Genomic DNA, 8,468 nt, shown 5'->3' on the forward strand with positions numbered 1-8,468 from the left:
AGAAAAAAAATCACAGTTTTCTTTTTCCTGTTTCAGTCTCTTCCAGAGTGACCTATGTATAAAAGGTGCTGTATCTTCATATACTCCATGGCAACAATGAAATATGTGTAAGTACAAAAGATTGCCTCTCAGGAAATAGAGCTATCAGAGGGGGGTATCTCAGAGCAGCTTGGGAAAAGTATTTTTTTAAAACTGCAATAAAATCAGCTGAGTTTAGAAAACTCTGGATCTTTGGTGTCCAAGAAGGCTGCTTTGTAAATGCCCATTGTTCCAGGCTGTGTTAAGCAGCTGAGGGGACTCGAACCCACGTCCTGTGCTGTATGTTGTAGCCAGCACCAGACTGGCAGTCAAGTGGCCCGGGCGCTTGTCTGGTGCCATTGTTAGTTCCTAATAATACTAATTCTTTTTTGTAACAATACCAAACAGGACAAAGCATGTGCATTGTCTCAGGTTGATCACGTGTAAAATGAAAAGGTTGAATTAGATGTTTTCTGAGGTCCTTTCCAGCTCCAGCACCCTGTGACTCTCTGAGGGTGTGAACTGTTTTTGGTTAGAGCTGATACTGCTGCCACATAGGCCCAGCCTCTCTGTAGGACACAATAACCATAGCAAAGAGGGGAAATGAACTTTCCACAATGTTGCCAGTTTGAGCCCTGAGGCAAATCCTTCATCAAAGCACTCTAAGTGATTAAATTAACAGTTGCCATTTAACTGAAGTTACATTATTCACAGAAAGCCACTAAGATTTTTCATCTTTTTAGATAATATAACTTTTGTGACAGAGCTAGATTGCATAGACCTCTGAGATAAGATTCACATTTGGTTTCTCCAGTCAGGTCTTACTTCAATGCACAAGAGTTTGGGCAGTAAGGCTGAATGAGGTAAAATAGCAAGAATCCTGACATGAGCCATGCCTCAATTAGGGTGACAAATTTCTTTCCTTCTTTTGTCAATTCAACAGAAAAGGCTACTCATCTGATGTTTTTTTACTACTGGCGTATGCCCCTGTGGCGGGAGCGTAGGTTAGCAAGACGTAAGCCGGCAAGTAAACTGTAGGTAGTAAAAACTTTAAGAAATCTGAGACCTACCTGTTCAGATGCAGTAAAGAATATAGCCAAATTTCATTCTGAATGTATAATTATCACTTTCACCTGGTAAGATTTAGTCTTCAGTTTAACTTGTTTTTCTAAACAAATATTGAAGTTGACTTTAGTAATAGACACAATTTTAACCTAGTTATAAAACTAATTAAAAAATCAGCCATTGATAGAAGTAAATACTTGAAATTATCAGACTCCAGCCCAATAGCCTTGACTCTTGAAGACAACTGTATAACAATGTAGCTTACAAGGGGTGACAGTGTGATTGTGAAAGCCTTGTGGATCACACTCCCTTTATCCAGTATATGGATGGATGAATAGAAAAATGGGGACAAAAAACTAAATGCAAAATAGGGTGGGATGGGGGGGATGATTTGTGTGTTCTTTTTTACTTTTATTTTTTATTCTTATTCTTTCTGGTGTAAGGAAAATGTTCAAAAATAGAATTAGGTGATGAATGTACAACTATACAATGGTACTGTGAACAGTTGATTGTACACCATGGATGATTGTATGGTATGTGAATATATCTCAACAAAACTGAATTTAACAAAAAAAAACTGATTACAGCAAATGAAACACAGGTGTTTCAAAAATATACAAAAATAGCATCTTGATTTCTGTGAAAATGCATTTCTCTGCAATTCCTGAATAGCTCCAAATTATATTAACTCTGAGCATCTATGTTTACTCTGGGTTTAGACTTAATCTTTGAAAAAATATGTTCTAAACCTTTGCCATCACTGTCTGTATATCCAGCATCAAAGCTGTGATGAAGTTGTTCCTACTTAGACTTTTATCTCGATTTCTCTCTTGCACAGTCGTTAACACGCATGTTTGTCTTCTATTTTGTTTACTCCCACTCGACTGCATACTCTGTGGAGGGCCTGATACAGATGTTACTTGATGTTATTTAATAGCTACTGAGGTCAGACAATCCAAGGCCATCATTATGCTAAAATTTAAGATACTTACGGAAGTTCACAGACACTTCCAGAATTAGTTTTACCTCCTACATGGGAACATATTCAAGAAACCCAGAACGGGCTTCCCGGTGTGACTCAACTCTTCCCATTTATTAATCCCTATTCACCAGTGGTGCAGAAAGGGGGCTCTTTAACAAAACACTATACATAACACCTCTACCAAGCTATACATAAACTTTTTTTTTTTGTAGTTAAATGTAGAAGGTTGATTTTTTTCTACCTCTTTCTTCCTCCTTTTTCACTGGCCTGGGAGTAGCCTGTATCTGCCAAACTTCGGCCAGAGAAAAGGATTCAGAGAAAATAATACAACCATCAATCAGAAAAAGCAGGGGTGACAAAGCAAAATAATTAAGCCATCGCCTTGATTGTGCATTCCTGTGCAAGGTGCCGTGACTCACCATAGCTGTAACAGTTGATTTCACTTGCCTTGCTGCAGCTGATGGCAATAAGACCAGTTTCACCACACCCATAGCACTTCACTTTGCTGATGGCAATAAGACCAGTTTCACCACACCCATAGCACTTCACTTTGGTGCCATCTTTTTGCATGCTTCCAACTTCTCCGCAAGAATAGTACTTCTGCTCATCTGTGTGGTCACAGTCATGAGCCAGATGGCCTAGTTTGCCACAGTTGTAGCAGCACTGCTCTTGCTCACTCCTGGGGCTCCTGGCAGTCCTTGGCAAGATGACTAGACTCACCACAGTGATGACAGATGTATGGAAGAGATGAGGAAACAAACTGGAAACCTCTATCCGAGGTAAAACCACCTCTACCATGGCTTCTCATTTCAAGACTGCAGCCTTCTCCAGTAGGGCATTCCCGGGCCCAGTGGCCAGATCGTTCACACTTGAAGCACTCATTATTGCTCATGGCTGCAGTTAGATCTTCTCTGGAGTCTGAGCGGACCTGCAGCAGCAGAGACTCGGCCGCAGCCCCGAGGAAGGAGGCTTGCAAGGGAGCGGCTGTTTATTTTCAACATCCTTGCCTGTGCCACATGTGGGTCTGCACATGGCCCCACACACGCCACTGCACACTGTATACATCACATTTTGTTTATCCATTCATTCGTTGGTGGACCCTTGGACTGTTTCCATTTCTTAGCAATTGTGAGTGATACTGCCATGAACATCTGTGTGCAAATGTCTGTTTGTGTCCCTGCTTTCAGATCTTCTGGGTATATACCGAGTAGTGGAATTGCCGGATCATAGGGCAATTCAATAGCTAGTTTTCTGAGAAACTGCCGAACTGTCTTCCACAGCAGCTGTACCATTTTTCATTCCCACCAGCAGTGAATAAGTGTTCCTATTTCTCCACATCCTCTCCAACACTTGTAGTTTCCTGTTTGCTTAAGAAGGCCATTCTTATAGGTGTGGATGATATCTCATTGTGGTTTTGATTTGCACTTCCCTAATAGCTAATGAAGATGAACATCTTTTCATGTGCTCTTTAGCCATTTGTGTTAAGGACTGAGTCTTACAGAGTGATTTAATTTCACCAGCATTGAGGGAGTGATAGCTGGAACATATGCTTACCGTAGCTGAGCTTAGCAGTCTACTCTTTATACTTAGTTCTAGAAGGAAAATAATCAGCCCTTCTCAGTTCTACTTACAGGAATCAGATAACAGAATAGCACCAAGAACACCCTGTAGTCCAGTGTATCAGTGACTTCTTCCTCAAAAGACAAAAGTTTGAAAAGAGAAAGACCCTGAACATAAGAGCGTGCACGTCAATATCCAAATCTAATCACTGAAGCTGGAACAAAAAGAAATTTGCCTGTGCTCTCCTCACAAAGATCCAACATCATCGCTGACCATACAAGAATTAATCATGCAGCCATTGCTTAGTTTTTGACCCCTACTCCCTTTCCTTTACCCATAAAAACCCTAACTCACATCCCCACTCTGAACTGGGTTTGGCAAGATTCCTCCAGTTCTTTTTTTGCATACTTGCAATAAGTCATCTTCACCCTGAGAGACAGGTTTCTCCTCTGTAGCCTGGGATCAGGCAGGCCCTTTTATTGGAAAGATCTGTGCTTGAGGTATCATGAGCCTCCCATACAAGGCCTCACACCACTATAGGAGCCACCCATTTTACAGATCCAGGAACAGAGGCTCAGATGTGATGAGTAAACTGAGGGGCCTTCTATGGATACACATCTAGGATTGCTGGGGCTTTCAGGCAGTCCTTAGAGATCAAGCATTTGTTTCTCTCCGGGACCCTGGATCTCCCAGAAAATCTGATAAAAACTAGGCACCCTTTCCCTGGGTAAACACTGAGAAATACAAAGGCATTCCCTGACATCTGGGAGCTGGCCTGGCCCTCACAGTTAGACCTTGGCGTTCTTCTGCTGAACATGAACAGTTTCACAGAGCAGCATCAGACAAGGCCACTCTGTGACTGTGACAGTTCAAGACAAAAATGAGACCAGCCTATAATCATGTCTGGACACAGGCAAAAACATGAACTTTGGCCATACCTCTCAAAATGACCAAATATCCTCCTATCCTGGCTAATATCCTGCTTCTTTGACCAATTGCAACTTTAGACTCCCTCTGGCCTTCCCTCCTTCTCAATAAGATATATTAAGATATACAATCATAGAATGACCTCAAGAACAATCCTGAGCAGATCTCTGCTTCCTTAACCCTTCCCCCAGTCACCTAACATAAGCCCAAATCCTATAATAAGTGCTTTCTGCCATCCTTTTACTGAGATACCCCCATGTTCCCCACAATGTACATTGTCTCCCTTTGCAATGAGCAATAGCCTCAACTTGCTCTACCAGGTGTGTTCCTGGTGGTCTTTGACTGGAAGATTTAGAGAGCACTTACAGAGATTGCTGCAAGTTCAAAGGCTCTTTGGAATCCCATCTATGGATGACCCTAGTCCATGGATTCCTAATTAAGTGGCCTTGAGCTTCAGCCATACCCTTAAATGGAGTCTGGAGAGATAAAGTGACTTCCTCAAAGTCCCACTGTGAACTAGTAGCCAGCTGGAAACTGGCAACAGTGGCTACTGATCCCAAAGTGGCATGCGTCCAGGAGCCACAGGACTTGTGCCCACACCCATCTTGGCCCAGCCAGGCAGGCCCCAATGTGGGTGTGACAGCATCCTCCCTGCCTGAGTCCTAGAGCTACCCAACAGGATTTGCATGTGCTCACCACTGAAGGATGGCTTTAATCCCTCCTTGCCCAAGCATTCTTCCTATAGAATAGGGCAGTAGGACCCCAGGTTGAAGTTTGGGGATAAGGGAACCCTCGCACCTGGGTTACCCTTTGGAAGGTTCAAGCTGTGAGGCCTCAGCTCAAAGGAGCCTCATCTTCTCTGGTCTGGCAGCTCTGTGTTCCCAAGTCCAGACCCCCTCAGACCCTGGCACCAGGAGCATACCTCATTTCCAGCTCTACATTTGCCTTGACACACCTCCCTACCTTTGCCCAAGCCATGTGCTCTGCCTGGTTTGCCCTTCCTTTCTTTCTCATCCTTGGGTTTTCATAATTTCCCTTTAAGATCCAGCTCAGTATCCCCTCCAATCTTTCCCACCTCTTGCCCCCAGGACTTCCACACCCTGGACAAACCCAGTCTCCATAACCCGCATCACACAGAACTGTCTGATTGTCTCCCCACTAGACAGGGCCTCACCTCTGTCCTGTCTGGGGCCCCCAGTGCCAGCACTGGGCTGGGCTTCTAGGAGATAATTGGCAAGTGTTGACTACAGGACTCCATCAATCTGCTGATTAGTGGGGATAAGGAAGGGGTAGGTGCTGCTGGCATTCAAACTCTTCTCCACCAACCCTCTCCCTGCCTGGAGAACACTTGGGATTGGCCCAGCAGAGGACTCTCTGACTTTGGGGGAGGGCACTCACGCTCCTCCTCAGCCTGCAGCCCCATTGCCCTCAGCTTCCCAGCCCAGCCCACTTGCAGGCTGCTGCCCCCTACTTCCTTCCAGAGCCAGCTTGGGCCTCCTCACAGCCGCTTGCACTCCAGGGCCTCACTGCATACTGTCCCCTGCCCCCAGGTCCCTCTGCCACCCCAAGACCTAACTGCCCCAGCCTCATGTCCAGCTGTCAAGGCTGAGGGCATTTCTGCCTGGGTCTGACACCTGGAAGGCCGGTGTCACTGGGCAGGGGAGGTTTGTTCATTCCTCGAACCCCATCCCTTGCCAGAAGCGTCATTCCTAGGACACATCCTCAACTGTGCTCCTCGCTCTTGCTCTCTGTGAAAGACAGTTCCATCCCAACAGAGACAACAGCACCAACTGACCTAGTATGATGGCTTCTTAGAAGGAAAAATCAGCCACACTCAGGAAAATTCAGAAGCTGCTGCCCTTGAGGAAATTCTTAAGAGTCTAAGACCTTCTGGTTAGAGCCGCTCAGCAACTCATTGGCTCCCCGGGCCCGTGTCTGTCAGCACTCCCTCCCCTCCTCTCCCCTTGGCAACATGGCCATGTATCCCCTGAGCCTCCCAAGCCCTGTGGGGACATTCCTGATGTCCCCAACCATGTTGGGTCCATTGCATACATCCCCAGAGAGTGTGGTGTGGATCAGAGCTTCTGTGCACCAACCAGCCATCTCCACACCCATCGATCCATCTACCTATCCATCTCAAGGACAGTTCCTAAAAATGGCATCCTTCCTGTGATTTTTTTTTTTGTTTGTTTGTTTCTTTGAATTGGTGGCTGGAGGCTGGCAATTTTCTTTACGGACTGCAGCAAGAGCAGGCCGGCTACCCCAGGCTTCTGGCCGCACTCTTGGGGTGCCAGCTCTTTTGCTCAAAAGCTATATCTGGCTTCCCAGGGCCAGGAATTAAAGGCCGCTGATTAGCTTTCCAGTGTCAACTTCTGCCTCAGTCCTCCATCCACTCTAGGCTTTAATGGCCCAGAAAAACATACCTCCCTCTTTAGAGATCCTTCCTCAGTGTTAGAAATGGATACTCAATGAATACACACCTGCACAGCAGTTTTGGAGCAGAGGTGAACTGACATGCTGACAGCTGGACAGAGAGTACAGATGAAGGGAATAGAAAAGCCTGGAGCTCCGATGTGCCTGGAAGGGTCATGTGCCTTCAATAGAGACATCACATGGGAAAGAGGTTGCTTTCTCTTCTAAGACTGCCTTTATGCCCTTAGGTCCATTGAATACTTTGGAAGTCTCCCCAGACATGGCCTCCACTCCTCTGCCACATCACCTTAAGTTCTCTATTAGATTAAATCATTTCCAGGGAGACTTTGCCTTCCCCAGACAGCCTCTGCTGCGAACATGTTTAACTGCTTCTGGGAGTCATTTACACTTCAGCATAAATTAACTTTTAATCTGTCTTGGAAGGCAGAATTTTGGGGGGCTGGGAGAGACAAGGTAAACTTAAGGCATAATACTGAGGACTTCCAAATGGTAGATGGAGAAGACTAAAGCTCCCAGTGATTTTTTAACATTTTTTTTTGTGAAATATAACATATATGCATAAATGTGATAACTTTCAAAGTACAGTTTAACAAGTAGTTACAGAGCAAACTTCAAAGTGTATTACAGGTTACAGCTCCACAATTTCAGTTATTTCCTTCTAGCTCCCCTAATACACTAGAGACTTAAAAATTATCTATATAATGATTCAGTAGTCATGATTCTTTGTTAAATCCTATTTTGTCTGTTGCTGCTCCTCCCTCTCATTTGATCACTATCTCAGTCTTCACGGATATCTGGGCAGTGATCACTCTAACTTGTTCATATTGAAAAGGGGTGTCAACATCATGGGGAAGGGGGATGTAGCTGGTTGATGTTCTTGAAGAGGCTGCTGCCTCTGGGTTTTGGGAATTATCTGGCATAGGACCAATCTGGAGGTTTTAAGTTTCTGAAAAGTAAACTTAGTGAGTGAAACTTTTATGGAGTCTCTGATAGGGACCTGGGTCTTCTTTAGGGTAGTCAGGAACACTGTTGATTTGGGCTTGGCATTCTGTGGCCATTTGGAATATCTAGCTACAGTGTGCATAAAAATAACCTCCAGGATAGCCTCTCGACTCTATATGAAATCTCTTAGCCCCTGAAACCTTATTTTGTTACATTTCTTTCTCCTCTTTTGGTCAAGAAGTCATTCTCAATCCCTTGATGCCAGGGCCAGACTCATTCCTGGGAGTTGTGTCCCACATCACCAGGGAGACTCACTCCCTGGGAGTCATGTCCCATGTAGCAGGGAGGGTAATGAATTTATTTGCAGAGTTCCCAGTGATTTTTACTTAAGGATTCAGCCTGCTGTAGTGATTCTTGCATTCCACGCGTTCCTTTTGTCAACTCAGCACCCATGCCCTCTTCTATCAAACACCACCCTCCATTTTCTTTTGAGAATACAACCTACCCACCTCAGTGCATGTGGTTCTTCTGGGGCTAACGC

The 8,468-nt window shown here is 44.8% G+C and overlaps 1 pseudogene; it reads right to left on the minus strand.

Moving 5' to 3' along the window:
* Window positions 1–2,434: 2,434 nt before the first annotated feature.
* Window positions 2,435–2,957, minus strand: LOC119525865 (annotated as a pseudogene).
* Between the last annotated feature and the right edge of the window lie 5,511 nt (window positions 2,958–8,468).

This window comes from Choloepus didactylus, assembly GCF_015220235.1.
Source record: "Choloepus didactylus isolate mChoDid1 chromosome Y unlocalized genomic scaffold, mChoDid1.pri SUPER_Y_unloc1, whole genome shotgun sequence".
Lineage (NCBI taxonomy): Eukaryota > Metazoa > Chordata > Mammalia > Pilosa > Megalonychidae > Choloepus > Choloepus didactylus.